Raw genomic sequence first — 18,798 nt, forward strand, 5'->3', positions numbered from 1 at the left:
AATATCAGAAGCCACCCTTGAGAGTATCATTCGTAATCTAGGCAGGGCAATTGCCTTACTCTAGGGGAGTGGAAGGCAGATTACTGTAGATAGAAGAGTGAAGTTAAGGAGTAAAAATAGTGAGAACAGGTGACTTTTTTAAAAGAGTCCTGTTGTGATGAAAGAAGAGTGTGTGCTAAATAGAGGTGATCTGTGCTTAAAAAAGACTTTAAAAAGAAAGAGAGATGCAACATACAAAACCCTTTCTGATGATAAGGTGACTCTGTAGGATAACTAACAAAGAAGAAAAGAAAGCCATGTGGAATGTGATACTGCAATCCTTCATCCTAGTGGCCAAGGCCTCCACTGTCACCTATGCAAGTCGCAGAAGAGCAAAACATGGAATCTATGCCATAATGTGGAGATAAAGATTTGAAAAGAAAGTCCAAAGGGAATCTCAGAAAAATGTTTTCTATAATTTTATTTCTGCTTCTGATAATATGCTAAAATTTCCTGATACGTTATGTTGCTGTGTTGTAACACAGTGTTCATTCTGAACATTTGGATCTTTTACCCAAGTTACATTTTTGTTAGGGAGATAATGCTCATCCTAATGCATCAAATGTAATTGCAATTGTGAAGTAAATGCTAGGAAACACATTTCTTTGAATCTTCTTCCAATTCATGTATTTCTCCCCGCTTTTGATCTTCTGCCCTAATAGGACGTCTCCTGAATTCTCTTAGTTAAATGTAATATCACCGTGTTTCTTAGGGAAGCAGTTCTACTGTAGTGGTTAATGTCACAGGATCTGGAATTAGATCACCTGGCTTCAATTTCCAGCACTCACATTGATTATTATGTGATCTTGGGCAGACTGTAACTGCTCTGTGCCTCAATTTTATCACTTGAAAAATGGTTAACACTTTACCACCTGCAAAATGATAAAATCTTTCTTACTGGCATTGTTATGAGCATAAATAAAGTACTAGCAATTGGAAAAATGCCCAGCATATAAGAAACTCTCAACAAATATTAGGTTTCATCATCAGCATCATCGTCATCATCACCATCCTATCACTTCCACCTGAAACCTTCGTTATCCTTGACACTTCCCTTCAGCTTCATCCTTCCATGTCTTACTTACTATTCAGTCTGTGCTCCTTTTGAAGTAGCCAGTATTCTTGTCTTTACTGAGAAACTTTATTAGAGATATTAGACACAAACTTTGCCTGCTTGAAGTTGTAACAGTTAGGTTATTTGACCACTGGCCTCAAATATGGTAAAGGACATTGATTACTGTACTGAGTTAATTAGTGTCTCCCTAAAACTTATGTCCACTTGGAACTTCAGAACTGAGAATGTGATCCTATTTGCAAATTGGGTCTTTGCAAATGGAATTAGTTAAGATGAATCCATATTGAAATAAGGTAAGCCTTAATCCAATGACCAGTGTCCTGATAAGAGAAAACAGAGATACAGAGACAGACACAGAAGGAAGATAGCCATGTGAAGAAGAAGGCAGGAATTTGAGCAATTCAACTACAAGCCAAGGAATGCTAAGAATTGCAAGCTAGAAAGAGGAAAGAAAGAATGCTTTTCTAGAACCTTCAGAGATATGGCCCTGCCAACACCTTGCTTTTGGAATTATGGCCTTCTGAAAAGCAGAAGAAAAATTCCTGTTGCTTGTAGTCAACCAGTTCATAGTAATTTGTTACAGCATGAGTGGGAAACTAATACAGTTACTAATAGACTTTCCCAGAGTACTTAGCACAGCACACAGTGACTCCCATGATCTGACCTTTTGTGCTTTGACCAGACTATGTTTAGGCTTCTTGTTCATCACTTATGCTGTTTTCTCAGTTCTGTGCATCTGCACTACCCTTCTACTCCATGTATGAAGCTGCTACTTCTACTTCAAGGCTCTATTGAGGCCTGAATCATCCTAATCAGAATTATTCTTCACTCTGTCTTTAATAGTATGTTGCTGCTACCTCTATCATATGTCGTATGTCTTTTTGCTTTGTGTTATAGATATTTGTTTAGATATCTGTCTTTTTTACTCTAAAGTTCTTTAAATCAAGATCTGTGTCTTTTTAAGAATCTCTGTATCAATAATGAGTGCAGTGATTGGTTTACTGGAGTTCATAACATGTTTGTTAAATAAATGAGTGAGTGAGAGACTGAATCAAACTGGTGAATACCTAATACTCATGGCTTGGTTAGCAGATAGGTCTACCTTCTCTCCCTATCAATCAATGGCGGTGAATCCAAAAAGCTCACCATTAGAGATTCATTACTTCATATTATTGTGGACGAATTATCTCTTTAGAAGCCACAGGTCTAGAAAGAATAACTGTTAAATCCAGGATATTTTCCTGAGAATACATTTATCAAATCAGAGACAAAGAGAAAATGAAAGAACTGGGTCACAAGGAACAAAAGAAGGCAAAATGAGCTTTGAAATGAACCTCTTTGCAAGGTTTAGACACAACTCAGGAGAAAGAAAAGGGCCTCCAATTAGATTTTATTTTTAAATCACATTTTAATGTGGAACGCAGACAACGATGCTTAGTCATTGTATAATTGTTGCTATTTGACAAGTAGCCCCTTTGTGTGTATCCTATTGCAGGGAGAGGAAGGGAGGTGGATATGTGAATGAATGTTACCAGAAAAAGGGTTTGTAGGCTTCCAGGTTCAGGTCTACTGCTTCTGTCCGTATTCTAGTTGCGGCTTCCCCTCTGTATTTTAGGTCCTCCAAGGAAGCCATTTATTACAGCAGCCACATTCTGTAAAATCAATTATTTTCCCAAGTCCTGTTTATCCTAATTTCACCTCCTGTTTTGTAGGAAGGTCCTCTCTGGTTAGATACTGCAGTTACTTGTGTTTGCTGAGGCAGAGAGAGTGCTTCTGCAGCTGACTAAAAGTGGTGGGACTTCTGGCTTCTGCAGCTGACTAGAAGTGGTGGGACTCCTGGCTTTTGCAGCTGACTAGAAGTGGTGGGGCTCTCTCTTCTCCATGAGGCAATGCAGCAGCAGGCTTTCTGTAGAGGCTCTTTGACTAAAAAAGCAGTTTATCTGGAAACCTCAAGGGAGTACTTGGAGAACTTGGGGTACTAGCCATTATGTCTGGACCCCTCCAGGCAGTGAATTCATCCTTCCCAAATATGTCTACCAATGTACTTCCTGGGACATGGTGCAAATTTATTCACATGCCCATTTTCAGGCTTATATCAAAATCTTTTTAAATTATTTATGTTTTAATTATACTTTATTACTTTTTAACTAAAAATGTCATTTCCTTTGGGTGAAGAACCCAATGCAATATGAGAAATTTCAAAGAAGATTAAAAAAAAAAACTTGATTGGGGACAGCATTTTAAGAAAGGCACAGCATGCTATTTAGGACCTTCTCTAATCTGTGAGATAAAATGCCACACAGTAATTTGTGCTTCACTGGAGCTCAGAGATCAAGTTTGAAGCTGTCGCAAAAGGTACGTTTTGAAAAAAAAAAAAGATTTCTAGGAGCTTTTCTTGATCAATTAATTTCTGGCAATATCCATCCAGCAGTTTGCTGTTGTTGAAAAAAAAAAAAACACAGCTTTTATTCTTTTCCTCTGGTATTGTGATTAAATCCAAATGATGTTTTAGCAGATCTTTACTCCCACAACTTCAGAGCTATCATTGCAACTACAGTGATTTTATGAAGGGAAGGAAATTCTACCAGCGCCTTTAGCATCAGTCAGAATAAGTTATTTCAAAGGAAAGAGGTGTCTTCAGTGGCTTAACAACAAGTTCAGTTTCCCCATGTTTCTGGCTGAAATCTCACTTTTGGCCAAATAATACCTCCCACCAAAAAAAGGAGGTTCTTATTGCCAGGTTTTTAGCAGGGGAAATGATCTTTTGCAGAAAGGTGTAGAGCTCTGGTTCAGAAGATCTAAGCTGAGAGACTTTCCCCCTCAGCTCCAAAAATATGTTAACTCTGTAATCTCTGGCTTTTGCCTTAGATGTGAAATTTTTGAGGTTTTCTCGTAGATATTTCTTTGTATTAATTCTCTGTGGGCCAAACATAACTTTTGAGTTGATGTTAATTTGGGTGGTAAGGTGTTATGAATGTTTCCACTGGTGTGGCTCTTTAAAAACTTCTGTAAAACGTTTGATCATTGGCCGGATGTGGTGGCACATGCCTGTAATCCCAGCACTTTGTGGGGCTGAGGCGGGTCGATCACCTGAGGTCAGGAGTTCGAGACCAGCCTGACCAACATGGTGAAACTCCATCTCAAATAAATACAAAAAAATTGCCAGGTGTGGCGGTGCATGTAATCCCAGCTACTTGGGAGGCTGAGGCAGGAGAATCACTTGAACCCAGAAGACGGAGTTTGCAGTGAGCTGAGATCACACCATTGCACTCCAGCCTGGGCAACAAGAGCAAAACTCAGTCTTAAAAAAAAAAAGAAGTGATCATTAGCAAACACCTGGTATACCTGTAAAGCTACTCCACTTTACTAGGTCCAGGGCATGACCAAGAGGCGTCAGCTCCCATGTCTGCCACTCACTGATTACCTCGCTGAGGATGGCCTTGGAGAAGACCTTCATTCCTTAGAACTTTGTTAAACTATTTTGTAAAGTGCTGAAATTGGACCAAAAGTGATTCCCCTAATTGCTCTGTAGAACATTGTGATCTTTGACATCCCAACACGTGTTCTGCACAACACAAAAATTCTAAAATAAAGCAAAACAAAAATTATCATAGTCAAACAGGTGTGATAAATGCTTCCTAATATAGTCCTCTCTTGATGACTTATGTTTCCTATTAGCATTTTGAAGCCTTGTAGATTTACGTAGTAAAGAAACCTGTGTAAATCTGTATTCTTCAAACTTAACTGACCATTATATAAGTCAGTATAGACTAGGCTCTGCTGAAATAAAAAAATACATGAAAATCTCATTGGATTAAAAAAAGAAAGTTTCCCCCTACCCATTATATGTCTAACATGGTTTAACTACCATGGACAAAAGCTCTATTTTTCATAGCTACTTAGGGATACCAGCTAGTAGAGTAGACGCCATAATGAAGCTTGCAGGTCATTTTGCTAGTAAGAAAAGAAGTTTAGGAGAGTCTCAAAGCAGTCTTTAAAGGTTACCTCCCAAATATGATGCATCTCATTTCTACACACAACTCACTGGTCAGAAGTAGTCACATGACCATGGTCTACTAAGAGGGAGAAAGATAGGAAGAGCCTAGAGGACAGAAAAATTGGATGGCGATGAGCAGGACTAATGACTACAACTGTGGAACTCTTTATTATTGTAAAAGCTATAACTGGCTTGTAGAATTACATTCTGGAAAACTGCAGCAGATGAGTTTCCAGCCCTTTCAGCTCTGAAAGTCTGCAATTCTATGATCCAATTACAAAAAACATTTCCCCCTTTATAAGTTAGTGTGTATGCTTCTCCAGGAGAAACCAGTTTTTCCTTTTTAAAAAATTGTGGTAAAATATGTATAACATAAAAGAACACCCCTTATTTTATAAGCTAAAGTTTTATGTCAGATGAACCTTTGAATCGACTAAAATACCTTTTAGGAGAGCTGATTCATATCAAAGCATATCTTCACACAGGTCACTGCACAGAAACCACTTACATTTTATGTCCAATTGCATACTTTTAGATTAACAGAGAAAAATGAAGGTTGTATGAGACTAAATCCCATTGAAGACCAGAATCTATGCAGTTATTTCTCTGGTGGGTTCAGGGACAATTTGTGAGCCCTTTGCTTAGGGGCCTTTCTTCTATCCACTTTCTGTTGTCTGTTAAGTTTCCAAATATAAGAGGAAAATGATTTTAAGTTAAGTTTCCAAATATAAGAGGAAAATGATTTTAAGTTAAGTTTCCAAATATAAGAGGAAATATAAGAGGAAATGGTTTTAAGTTTCCAAATATAATAGGAAAAATGATTCACCAGCTAAAAACGTTATATATATGTATTAGGCAAACTGGCATCCTCTACATTTAAAATATGTGGTTACATATATGTATGTATGTGTGTGTATATATATATATAATTGAATATATGTAATTGACTATATATATTCAATTAATCTGAAGCCCCCTTCCCAGCTCTCCCCACAAAAAATGTCTCGGGTGCTGGGAATACAAATAGGTAATGTCCTCACCAACCTTTCTCCCTGTTATTCACCTACTTCCTGTGACTTCTATTTTTGAGCCATAAAATATCTTCATTTTCTAAAGAAATAGGAAAACTGCAATCTTGCAGAAATGGAAAGCTTGTATTTAGCGTGGTTTAATTTTTTTAGTGTGGGGATACAATTTTTCATGTTTGGGTGAGCTGCTGGCTTGTCTCCAATAAGAGAAGTTCAATTTATCTACAGTTCATTCTGAACGACTGCCTAGTGTGGACCTCGGTGGCCAGGGTAGTATTTAATTTGTCCCAGAACAGCCTGAGGCTATGATGAATTCCCAACCTTCTACCTCTCTCCCCTTAATACACATGTGATTTGTTGACGTGTTTATATAACATTCTGGGAACAGAGGCTGATTTATAAACATTTTGTAATGCAAAATAGATTTGAGCACAGCACTGTGCAAGTCATGGTTTGTGAATTGCTAATAGGCCACGAGTTTGGCTTAAATATACATCACATCCCGAGACATTAATCAATTCCTAGAGCTGAGTGAATACAAGGCTTGTCCTTATGGGACACAAAATGCCTATTTTGAAGAAAGGAATTATAATAAGGAGCACACAGGCATTCTAGACCTTGAAGCTCTTAGCAGCAGCACGTCTTTTGTTTCATTTTTGAATGAAAAGCATTTGAAAGAAGAAGCTTGTGGTAGATTCAGTATGACTTTTTTTAAAAAAAGGATAAATATAGTGGTTTTACATTTATATGAAATATCCAATTGTTTGGCTATTTGTGGACTCCCAAATATTTGGTCCTTGGACAACATAATGAAAAACTCCTCTTCTATATAAAATCTCTCCAAGGCTGAGCCCATCATGAAAAATTAATGGATTTATGAGTGGGAGGAAATGGAATCTTTTGTTTTTCTTTTCTCTTTGTGTTTTATTGTTACATACTGTTAAAGCACTGATGCTTTTTCTTAGTCTATGTTTCCAATATACAGGATTAAAAAATTTTTTTCTATTATATTAAAATACATTTGGCATTCTTGAAGATGCCGTATTTACATTCACAACAGCTTTAAAGTGCTTTCTCATATATCCTTTAGTGATCTGTTCAGCAGCATGTGAAAAATCTTACGCATCCTAGTGTTTGCATTTTAAAGATATGATAACAGAGATTTAGAGTTTAAATGACTAGTCAAGGATATTTAGCTAAGAAATGGTGGAACTGGTATAGAAAATCAGATATTCACATTACTAGTTTAGGGCTCTCCCTGATTGTGGTAATTGTTAATGCAATTATTTCCTTGGTTATATATTTTAGATTTTTTTAATAAAGTGATTCCTCAGGTTTTAAAACTAGTAATGAACTCTCCAATAAAAGTATGTTGCAAAAAAGAAAGCATATTACTAAAATTTAAAAAATTTGTTATAGAGTACACACTGTATTAAATCTAGAGAATTTAAGAACTTTTGAATTTCCCTTTGGTGTCTTTGTTCCAAGGTACAATGTTCTGGCCAGTTGAGGCCTAACCCAGGGGTGGGAACATTCAGAATTTCTCTATAAAAATCTGTTTTGGGGAACACGTATCTAGCATGCTAGTTGTTTGCTTCCATGTGAAGGGAACTCAGTGAATCTGCAGACCTTAGTCTATCTCTTGGGGGACACATCAGACTATAGCAGGCCCCCATTTCTTCCTTCATCCATTCTTTTAATACATTCATTCGTTCATTGTCCTCCTTCCCTCCCTTCTTCCTTCCCGTTCTTTCTTTATTCCCTTCCTTCCCTCTCCCATCCCACTTCATCTATTTATTCTATTAACGTCTTTCTGACATTTTTCTTGCATGTTGGGTTACTCCAATCTAGAGAAGGAGGAGACGTGACTTATCTGCTTAGTACATTTGAAAAGAGTGAACAGGGCTTACGCATACTCAGCTCTCCTACTTTCATCTACTTTTTGAAATAGTCTTCCTGCTCTGCTCCTCCAAGGCTAGGCTCTTCACCTGTGAGGGACAGGAAAGGGGGCTTGTCACAGTTCACTGAGGCTGAGATTAGGTTGGTAAGTCTGCCTAATTCCCAGATACACACATCAACTGGCCCTGCTCAACTTTCATCGGTCAAAATGAGATATATGGGCAACCACCTGTCATTCCTTGGTCTTATTTTTTTAATTTATTCAGATCCTGGGGAAATTACAGAAGTGCCATTTATTGAGCAGACTTAAAGATGTTAATAGCCATAAACTGAGCATTTGGATATCTTGTGAACTATATATTCATCTTTAACTTTGGAGCATTTTCTAGAGAAACGTATTTCAAAAGCCTGCAATATAGATAGTAATAATAATTGCAGCTGACATTGATACTGTGGTAAATACTTTACTTGTTTTATCTCAATGAATCTTCATTATACTAGTTTTGATGAATACATGTATTATCTTCAGCTTTCGATAAACAACTGAGATTTTAGTCTTGTATCTTCTCTGAATTAAAATATTTCCCTTTATTGATAAAGCAGGATAAAAATGGTGCTGTCTAAAGCAGAAAAGGATAATTGGATGGGGAAGGATTCTATGCTGTGCCCTCAGGATTGAAACTCTCATTGCAAAAGTTATAACGGAGAAAATTATTGCAGTGAAAGAAATCTGACCTAACTGACTCCATCTTCCTTCTAACCTCCATGCTATCCTCATTCATTCCTGCATATGGGCCAAATTGACTTTGGAAGGAACTCAGTTTACAGTTTAACTTTGAAACAAAGATGATAACTGCCCTTTGCCAAAACAAACCCCCTGCCTGCCTAGGGACTAGACTGCCTTTGTAGGACTAACAGAATAGCTACAAGATTAGAAATTATGGTTTAGGAGCCATGCAGCTGGAGGCTGCAAGATTCTGAGCCTCCTCAAATTGTTCCTCAGGATTACATCACTATTGTAAAACCTAAGATCAGTGCTTGAGATATTTTGCACACCCTGCACTTAGTGGATCATCTGGCACCAACCATATCCATAAACTGGTTCTTCTGGTTTTGCTGCCCCCACCTAGGAACTGACTCAGTGCAAGAGGACAGCTTCCACTCCCTATGATTTTATCTCTGACCTAACTAATTAGCACTCCCCACTTTCCAACCCTCTACCCACCAAATTGTACTTAATAACTCCATCCCCAAATTTTCAGGGAGATTGATTTGAGTAATAACTCCATCTCCCACATGGTGTGGCCAGCCTTATATCAGTTAAACTCTTTCTTTACTGAAATACTGTGGTCTTTACTTGTGCAGCAGGCAGGAAGAACCTATTGGGCAGTTACAAGATCCCACTTTAGAAATAAATAACTTGCTCCCCAGGCTGCTGGCAAGCTCTGGCTGTCACCCTTCAGCTGTTAGCCCTCTTGGGGACAGGCAGCAGGCAGTAGGCAGTAGGCAGTAGTTTGCTCATTCATACTTGCTCTAGACAATGGAGGCCCATTGAAAGCTTCTGCATAAAACTTGTGCGTTCTCCCTGACACCACAGGGCATTTTCCTACACCATTATTTTACTTTCAGGCCCTCCTTTCATTCATTATTTCTGCTGTAACAAAATACCTGACATGGGGTAATATACAAACAACAGAAATTTATTTCTTACACTTCTGGAGATGGGGAAGTCTATAATCAAAATGCTAGCAAGTTGAGTTTATAATAGAGCCAATTTCTCTGCTTCTAAGATGTTACTTTGTTGCTGCATCTTCTGGAGATAAAACACTGTGTCTTTACATGGCAAAGAAAAGCTGAACCCACTCTCTCAAAGCTTTCGTAAGGAACCTAGTTCCATCCATGAGGGTTTCCCCCTCATGACTTAATCATTTCTTAAAGGCCTCTCCTCTTAATACTATCACATTGGCCATTAAATTTCATCACATGAATTTTGGGGGACAAATCAGATCATAGCAGACACCGATTTCTTCCTTCATCCATTCTCTTATACATTCATTCATTTGTTCGTTGTCCTCCTTCCTTCACTTCTTTCTGCCCTTCCGTTCTTTACTCCCTTCCTTTCCCTCCCTCTGCCCTCCCACTTCTTCTACTTATCCTATTAACATCTTTCTGACATTTTTCTTGCCCGTTACTGAAGCCTTGATCTGGATCATTGACTCTTCCCCCTTCTGCTTTGACTGTCTCAACAACTGCAATTTTGTCTCCTGGTAAATTAAACTCAAGCAATTGCTGGCAGAAAAGCAGCTCTTAAATGACAGTGTAAGTTATTTCTCACTGGGGCTCTTTTCTCCCCTCACGTTTATGAGATAATTGGAAATAAATCTGTGAGCATTAAAAAAAAAAGGAGTGAAAAGATACTAAGATAATTTTACACCAGACTCCATTAGAATCTCTTAGAACTTTTAACTCCTGTACCTTAATACGTGGCTTAATTTCTTCACTACTGCTTATATTTTAAATAATAGTCTTCTGGGATAGATGTTGTTTGAGAATGAAGTATAAGCCATATAGAAAAATGTTGTAGACTCAGATTTAACTGTCACAATACATCCTAATTCATAAACAGTAAATAATTACTTAGCATTGTCAGAAAATGATATATTCTGCTTAATCCAAAATTCTATTTACTGAAGCATGCTAAATAATCTAGCTATGAATTATCAATTTCAAAGAAAAATATTAGAATTTTTACTGAAGTAAACTAATTTTTTTGATGATTCAAAATGTTTTATCTCTAGATTCAGATTAGTTGGTTTAGAAGCCCAACACGATTGCATCTTTGAGTGAATGTCAAACTTTCTAAGTTTCATGTATCTCATCTACAAAATGGGGAATATGATAATTTCTAACCTCATGGAATTATGGTACAAACTAAATAGAAATAATTTATATCACATACTTGGAATAGCTTCAGAGCATATAATAGGTGTGGTGGATTTCAAATATGTCCACAGATTCCTCAATACTTTTCTCTTTAAGATGTGGAGCTTAGTTCACATTCCATTGACAGCTGCTATACTTAGTGATTTACTTCCAATGAATAGGCTATGGAAGTTTTCATGACATATCATTTCCTGTGCTAGTCATTTCCTGTGTCCTGGTTGCTCTCTTGGGTCATTTGCTCCAGGGAGAAACCAATTGCATGTAACTAGGACACTTAGCTGATGAATTGAGAGGCATACGTGGTGAGGAACTAAGGCCTTCAGAGATAACCAGCAAGGAATTGAATCCTGCCAACAACCATGTGAACGAGTTTATGAGCAGATCCTACAGATTTCACATGACTAAACTGTCATCATCTTGATGGCAACCTCATGAGAGACCCTGAGCTAGAACTACCCAGCTGGCCACTTCTGGACTCATAACCCTTAAAAACTGTGAGAGATAATAAGTATTTGTTGCTTTACATTTGGGCATTGTTTGTTATGCAGCAGCAGATGATGATTAATGTAATAAGCACTTAATATTTGTTAGCCATTATTATTATTCATTCACTCTCAGTAGTTGTTTTGAGGCACCTGAGCACACCCACCTTTTAATTCGAATCCCATAAAGCTCCAGTTGGTTAAAGCTGGACAAACCCTTTTGCGTTAGTGCTTTGACCTGATTTTGAGGTGGTTTCTAAATTTAGAACTAGCTATGAGTTAAATGCTCTCACTTTATAAAGAACAGCTTGATAACTTTATTTCCTAGAGCAGGATGATAATTTTTTAAAAAGTGACAAAAGATACTACTGCTCAAGTTTCATTGATGTCCAAAATAAAGGGGTGAGCATGTGTTCACTTGCTATATATAAGTACACTTCACATGCCACAAGTCTACTTATTCCCCTTGATCAAATGAGAGCCCCAAAGCTCAGAGAATGTAAATGAGTTTCTAAGATGCTACAGGAATAAGACTGCAGAATGAGGATTTGGACCTGGTTGTATCTGGCTTCAAATCTGGTGTTCTGGTTATCTTATGCCTCTGAGGAAGGAAAGATGGGATCAGAGCCCAGATTTAAATTGTATCAGGCAACTCTCTCTCATAGGTAGACTGTTCTGTTAATGAAGTAGGACCCCTAGTCTTGTTCCTAGTGAAGGCCAATGGTTCTGCACATCCCTGCGCATGCACACACACACACACACACACACACACACAATCACAGCTAGACATCACATGCTTGATCCCAGTGAGACTTTTACCAGTGGTATGTGGAAAGTCTCGGTGAAGAATAGAGGACACCAGATGAGCATATGGATGACTCAGTACAACCTGTCACATTGGTTAGGAAATTCAATTTCAAGCCATATTTGCCTTGCTGAGAATGAGTCAGTTGTTCTTTCTCTTCTCTGACACGTCAAAGGTTTACCTGAACAGGTCAAGGTTGTCACAGGAAACGGAAGAGCATAAAGAATAATGAAAACAGTCCAAGAAAGGTATTTTGATATTCATCAAACATAGAGTTTAGTGTCATTTCACTATATTCTCCATGAAATAAGATTTTTCCAAGAACATACTTTTTTTTAGCAAACAAAGTGGTAAACTGATAGCCTGAACTTACATGTATGTCTCTTTTTGGGGGAAAGGTGCTCTAAATCAGTTTTTTAACAGTGTAGACACTTTAAAGTTCTTTCGGTCTATTAAGGGATTTGAGTGATTCCTTTCCCTCTCTGACAAATGGCTTGGCATTTCTACTGTATGGATTTTTTTTTTCAAAGTAGGCATCTCAACCACTAGTCACTTAAAAAAAAGAATTATATCATATCTTACCAAATCAATACTTGGTAATAGTAAAGTTCCAACTACTGCCCAGTCATTAGAGGTCTGGTATCTAACCTCTGGAGTATGATTTCTTAAAAGTAAACTCAGAGGCTGGTAAACACACGGTGATGTAATTCTAGAAATGCTAGCTAATAACTTTATTTGGGTCAGCTTTACAGTCCTGAGGGAATGGAAGGCTACCACTCAAATGGCTCTTGGCCACTCATGGGTCAGTCTAACCATGGAATACTTTGTTTCAGCAATGACTAACTGTCTAAGAAAGAATGGCAAAGCTAGCTATTGCCTGTATTTTAAACATCAGGAAACTTCTGGAGTTAGTTCCAGATTACCCGTCCCTATTGGGAATCACAGAAAAGAAAATCTGGTAATAGACAGTTGAAAGTACATGTATCATCCAAAGGACAGGGCATTTAGGAGAACTGAACATTCCCATTCTTATTTCTTGGCTGAGAGACTTAGAAGCTGACTTTTGGTTTTGAAACAGAATCTGCCAGTTACTTGCTATGTGACCTTAGACAAGCCACTTCCCCTCTCTAAGGCTTCATACACTCATTTGAAAATCAGAGTGATACTAATAATAATCTCAGAGGGCATCATTAGGATTTAACAAAATTATATATGTAAAATGATTAGTATAGTGCCGGATAATTACTAATCACTCAATGTAAGCAGTTAATAGTAATAACATAATAGCACCATTAACAATTAGTGCTACAAAATTATACTTTGTAATTCATCAAACATTTGATGTGCTATAACTCACACCAAAGTTACACTTTGTCGTTACAAAGTTCATTTGCTTTTCGCATTTAGAATTACATATGACAACTTTGTGTGTGTGTATGTTGTAGTGGTCATGGTGATGATGGTGGAAAGGAATGCTTATACGCTGGCTATTATCTAGTTCCCTACCTTATGCTAATTTAAGAGGCCCTGAGGCAAGGTTCTTTTGGCTCTTTATATCTGGCCCAGGCTGCCATGTATATCTGCTCAGGATCTACAACAACCACAGTCAGAAAGACTCCAGTAATTCAATGGGAATTGAGAGTTGACTCAAGTTTTATCACATTTTACTTCTCAGTTGCATTGGACATAGTACACCACCTGCTTCCTGAAACACTTTTCACTTGGCTTCTGGAACATGTTGGCTTGGCTCCCTTGCTACCTCACTCATCACTCCTTCCCATTTCTCCTCATCATCTTAATCTCTTATTCTGAGAGTGTCTGGGACTGTATTTGGTATTTAGGGCATTTATTCTCTTCTCTATCTATAGTCACTCCCTGAGTAATATCATCCATTCTGAGATCTCTTAAAGCCATCTCTATCGTAATCATTTTAAAATTTTTATCTCTAGCACAGAACTTGTTCCTGAATTCCATACTCTTACCCAGCAGCCTACTTGAAACATCCACTTGGATATTCGAGGGGCATTGCAAACTTACCTTGTCCCAAACTAACCTCCTGAATTCCTTCCCTGCTCCTCTTGCACTCTTCCCTATTTCACTAAGTGCCAACTCTCTCCTTACCTTTTGAGGCCACAACTACTGCAATGTTTAACTCCTTTTCTGCTTTACACTGCACATAAATAATCTAAGGAAATTCTGTCAGCTCTGTCTTCAAAATATGAATGGAATCCAACAGTCTCACACCGTTTCCATGGTTTCTTCCCAAGTCCAAGTTATCAGTAGTTTTATATGTGGATTATTATAATAGCCTCTTAATTATCTTTACCTGTTTCACTGACCATCTCTTGTCTGTTTTCAAGTCAACAGCTACAGTGATCTTTCCAAGGGGTTGAATCTGAGCTTGTCACTCCTTTATTCCTCTGGGATATACCCAGAGGAATATAAAGCATTCTACCGTATTTTTATTTTATTTATTTTATTTTATTTATTTTAATTCCTCCAACAGTCTCTCAGCACTCAAAGCCAAGCATTTACAATGGCCCACAGCGCCCTAGTGACCTATTTCTTCTACCTCAACCTCTTTAACTTCATTTCTCATTCACTCTTTAATTCTGTTGCATTTTAACCTCTTTATCTTCTTTGAGCAAGTGGTCGTACTCCGACCCCACAGGCCCTTTGTACTTGCTGTCCCATCTGCCTGGGACACACACACACACACACAAACACACACACACAAACACACACACACACACTTTCTCTTTCTCTCTCTCACTGGGTACACTGAATAAAATCATAGATCCATCTATCTTTCTACCTTTGCCCTGAACAATAGTCCCTCTCTCTCCACGTTAATCTGCGCTTAAACTTTTTCCTTCTACAGCATTTAAAACTGCCTGATTTTATAGAAAGATAGAATAAATATTCATTCACACATTCATATACATACATGAGTTATAATTTATTTTCTCTACTTCTATCAGAATGTAAGCTACATAGATGGTATTTACATTTACATTTTGCTTATTGCTGTATTCCCAGACCTTAGAAAAAATGCTTGACAAGAAAAAGGTACTTACTGAATATTTGTTGAATGAATAAATGAATAAATTAAATCTTTATCAAGCTGAAGTTATTCCTACCGGAGGCACTACTCTTGAAAAACTTACCAGCCACAGATTTTCTTGCATTGCAAAGGACCTTAGACACTCAGTGTATCCTCCTAATTTTATGAGTATTCAGAGACTCAGAAATAAATAGTGGTTGTCTTAGGCCTTGGAGTAAATAAGTAAAATATTAAGGTCCAGACTGTCAGTTTCTTAACTCTTACTCAGTATGGTGTTCTATAGTCTTCAGACATGTCAGAAACCTCCAAAAGAAATTGTAGAGGGCCTAATACTGGGGATAATGTGGATATTATATCAAAAGGGACAAGTCCGGGGCTTGACAAGGACACTTAAAACAGCAATAAGCAGCAGAGTTCACTGGGAAATTAGGGCAGGAAAAAAATAACAGATGTTGGCGACATTGCAGAGAAAAGGGAACAATTATGCACCATTGATGGGAGTGTAAATTAGTTCAACCATTATGGAAAGTAGTGTGGTGATTCCTCAAAGAGCTAAAAACAGAACTACCATTCAACCCAGCAATCCCAATACCGTGGATATACCCAGAGGAATATAAAGCATTCTACCATAAAGACACATTCATGCGAATGTTCATTGCAGCACTATTCACAATGGCAAAGACATGGAATCAACCTAAATATTCATCAGTGACAGACTGGATAAAGAAAATGTGAGACATACACACCATGGAATACTATATAGCAAGATCTTGTCTTTTGTGGGAATATAAATGGAGCTGGAGGTCATTATCCTTAGAAACCTAATGCAGAAACAGAAAACCAAATATCACATGTTCTCACTTGTAAGTGGGAGTTAAGTGATGAGAACTCATGGACACAAAAAAAGGAACAACATACATTGGGGCCTACTTGAGGGTGGAGGGTAAGAGGAGGGAGAGGAGCAGAAAAAATAGCTATCCAGTACTAGGCTTAGTACCTGGGTGACGAAATATTCTGTAAATGAACCCCTGTTACACGAGTTTATGTATATAACAAACCTGCACATGTACCCCTGAACCTAAAATAAAAGTTAAAAAAACAAAAATAATAAAATGTAAAATGTGATTCAAAAAGAAGAGGTCATAGAGACTGAAGAAAGGTTTGTTCATTGCCAATTGGTTAATTTGTTCATAATCCACTGCTTATGCCAGTTCCTGTACTAGGGGCTGAAGGACACAGACAAATTGTACTTGCTGTGCCAGGGGCTGTCATTCTTTTCAGCTGGGTGAGTAGGAGATGTGGAACAAGGTATACTTGAGGAGGATTTCACAGAAAATGTGAGATCTGAATTAAGTCTCAGAAAATAAGTGGACCCCAATAGGTAGAGGAGGAGTGAGGAGGTGGAAAGATAGTGAGCAGCATGGGCAAAGTCATAGTGGTATGATAGTGCATATATTCAGGGACAAAACATTAGCCAATAGGACAGGAGAGGTAGGTTAGTGGAAGGGGTGATGAGGAGAGGGAGGACTGGGAAGATGGACTGAGGCCAGACGGCGCATGGTGAATGGTATCTTAAAGCTTGAACCTCTAAACACCTTGCTGAAGGAGGGTCTCTCTTTCTCTCTCTCTCCTCTTTCTCTCTTTCTTTCTTTCATTTTTGCTAAAACTCAAAAAGGGCTTTAATGCTATTCTGATATTCCACCAACTTTCTTAGATATCAATTTTTCTATTATTTGCTTCTAGAGATTCTAAGCAAATTTTCATGTGCTTCTATTATGAGGAAAATAATAAGATTTTTACATTAATATATGTCACATGCACAGATGTAGTTTAGCAGGGCCCAAACTTTGTTCTAATGTACAATGTATAGGCATGCTGTGAGAGAAGATTGTAAGAAAAAAATATATCTTGTATTGTACATTCTGATCTGTAACTCTTTTCAGGGAAAAGAATGTATAAATTTATTTATTTATATGCCTAAGTCTTAATGCAGAGAATATTTTATTTATATTATAAAAATCCCAGGTGAGGAGACAACAGAGTAATTTTAAAGTATCAAGGAGGAGTTTACATGGTGTAAATTGCATTCAAGGAAAAGGTAAGTATTCGATTTTTGTAGCATGACTCTCCTTTACATTACCATAAAATGGAGGAAAACAATAAAAACTGCCAGAAAGTTTTGAAAAGCCAGTGATTCTTTTTAATAAAAGATGAGTGGTCTGTGTATATTACTGTGATTAATCAAAATGATACAATATTTATTTGCATTTCTCAGGCAAGGTGCTGAAATTTTCTTAGTAGATGTTAGTGAAGATAGGAACACAGTGTAGCAGCAGCACTGTCTCCTTCCTTTTAATTGACAAATAACTACAGAGAGAACAGTCAGAAACTGGAAGAGAGCAGGGAAAGTAGATGAATTCTTCCCAGATGATGCAGGGGCCCTGTTAATGGAATTCTGTTCACGTAGTCTAGAGCTCAGACCTGCCTTGGTTTAATCAGCTTGCTGAACATTACAGTTGAGTATAGCCATGTTGATCCAGGTCTCTACATACATAATTTATTTCCCCTAAATTAGATCTTGTTTAGTTCCCATTGTTTGACACATTATATTGAAAGTGCAATGGTGAGAATATGGTACCGTATCAGGTTTATCTATGTATGTGTCTCTGTATATACTTAAAAAATTTATACATAGAGCTCCAGTGTTGATGCATATCACTCTATCCCAGGCATTTGATGACTACAGAAAAATATTGGATGTTAAGCAGGATATCGACTTCTTCTATTTTGGCAATTATGTAGGCCCAGCTTTGCTGAAAATAAGGCCCATCCACACTGGCAGAATTGAATAAGTCACAAGGATATAGCACTTAACACCTCTCCTGGTTGTGAGCAAGGTCTGCACTAATTCATCAAGTCCTGCAGTGAGGGATTCCACAAGAGCTGCTCATGACAAGCACAACAGAGACAAGTATTTAAAACCCAAGGGTTTTGGACACATTGTTTTCAATGCCTTTTGGAAAATTTTGGCAAAAAATACAATTTTTGTTTCTTTGTTTTCCATCCATGGTTGAAAGAAAGAAATTCAAAAAAGTCTAAGGAGTTGGAGTGAAAAAGTGGCAGGCAAAGCTGAAACACACTCATTTTTATGACATGTGATACTTAGACATTAGCAATTTCATAACCAGACCCAGAGTAAGACCAGAGAAAATGCTGGTAATGATATTGCCAGTGAAGTGGCCCAAAAAATGGAAATTTTTTGAATTCCACCCATGATTTTTTTACTATGATTAAAATACAATTAAAATATTAAGAAAAATTCAAAATTGCTTTGTAACTGGTTTTAGAGTGGCAGTGTTCTTCATGTAAAGCATTATGTTTGTCAATAACGTACACATTTGGTCTTGTAGTCCTCATTGCTGATTCCTGACACTGTAAAAGGAGAACCTGGTTTTCTGAGGTGATG

The 18,798-nt window shown here is 37.6% G+C and overlaps 1 long non-coding RNA gene across 4 annotated transcripts in view; it reads right to left on the reverse strand.

The window, feature by feature from the left end:
* Positions 1–2,489: 2,489 nt before the first annotated feature.
* The window catches only part of LOC107967041 (uncharacterized), a 41,225-nt gene continuing 24,916 nt past the window's right edge, over positions 2,490–18,798 (reverse strand). The window contains exons 5-6 of one of the 4 annotated variants that reach the window (XR_008538007.2): positions 8,050–8,127; positions 2,490–3,549 (exon numbers count right to left, since the gene is read on the reverse strand). This is a non-coding gene — a long non-coding RNA (uncharacterized LOC107967041). Of the gene's footprint in view, positions 4,698–8,049; positions 8,128–18,798 lie in introns of all 4 variants that reach the window. The other 3 variants (XR_008538005.1, XR_001707207.3, XR_008538006.1) reach the window with 3 other exon arrangements.

The sequence above is a fragment of the Pan troglodytes genome, chromosome 9 (genome assembly GCF_028858775.2).
Source record: "Pan troglodytes isolate AG18354 chromosome 9, NHGRI_mPanTro3-v2.0_pri, whole genome shotgun sequence".
Classification (NCBI taxonomy): Eukaryota; Metazoa; Chordata; class Mammalia; order Primates; family Hominidae; genus Pan; species Pan troglodytes.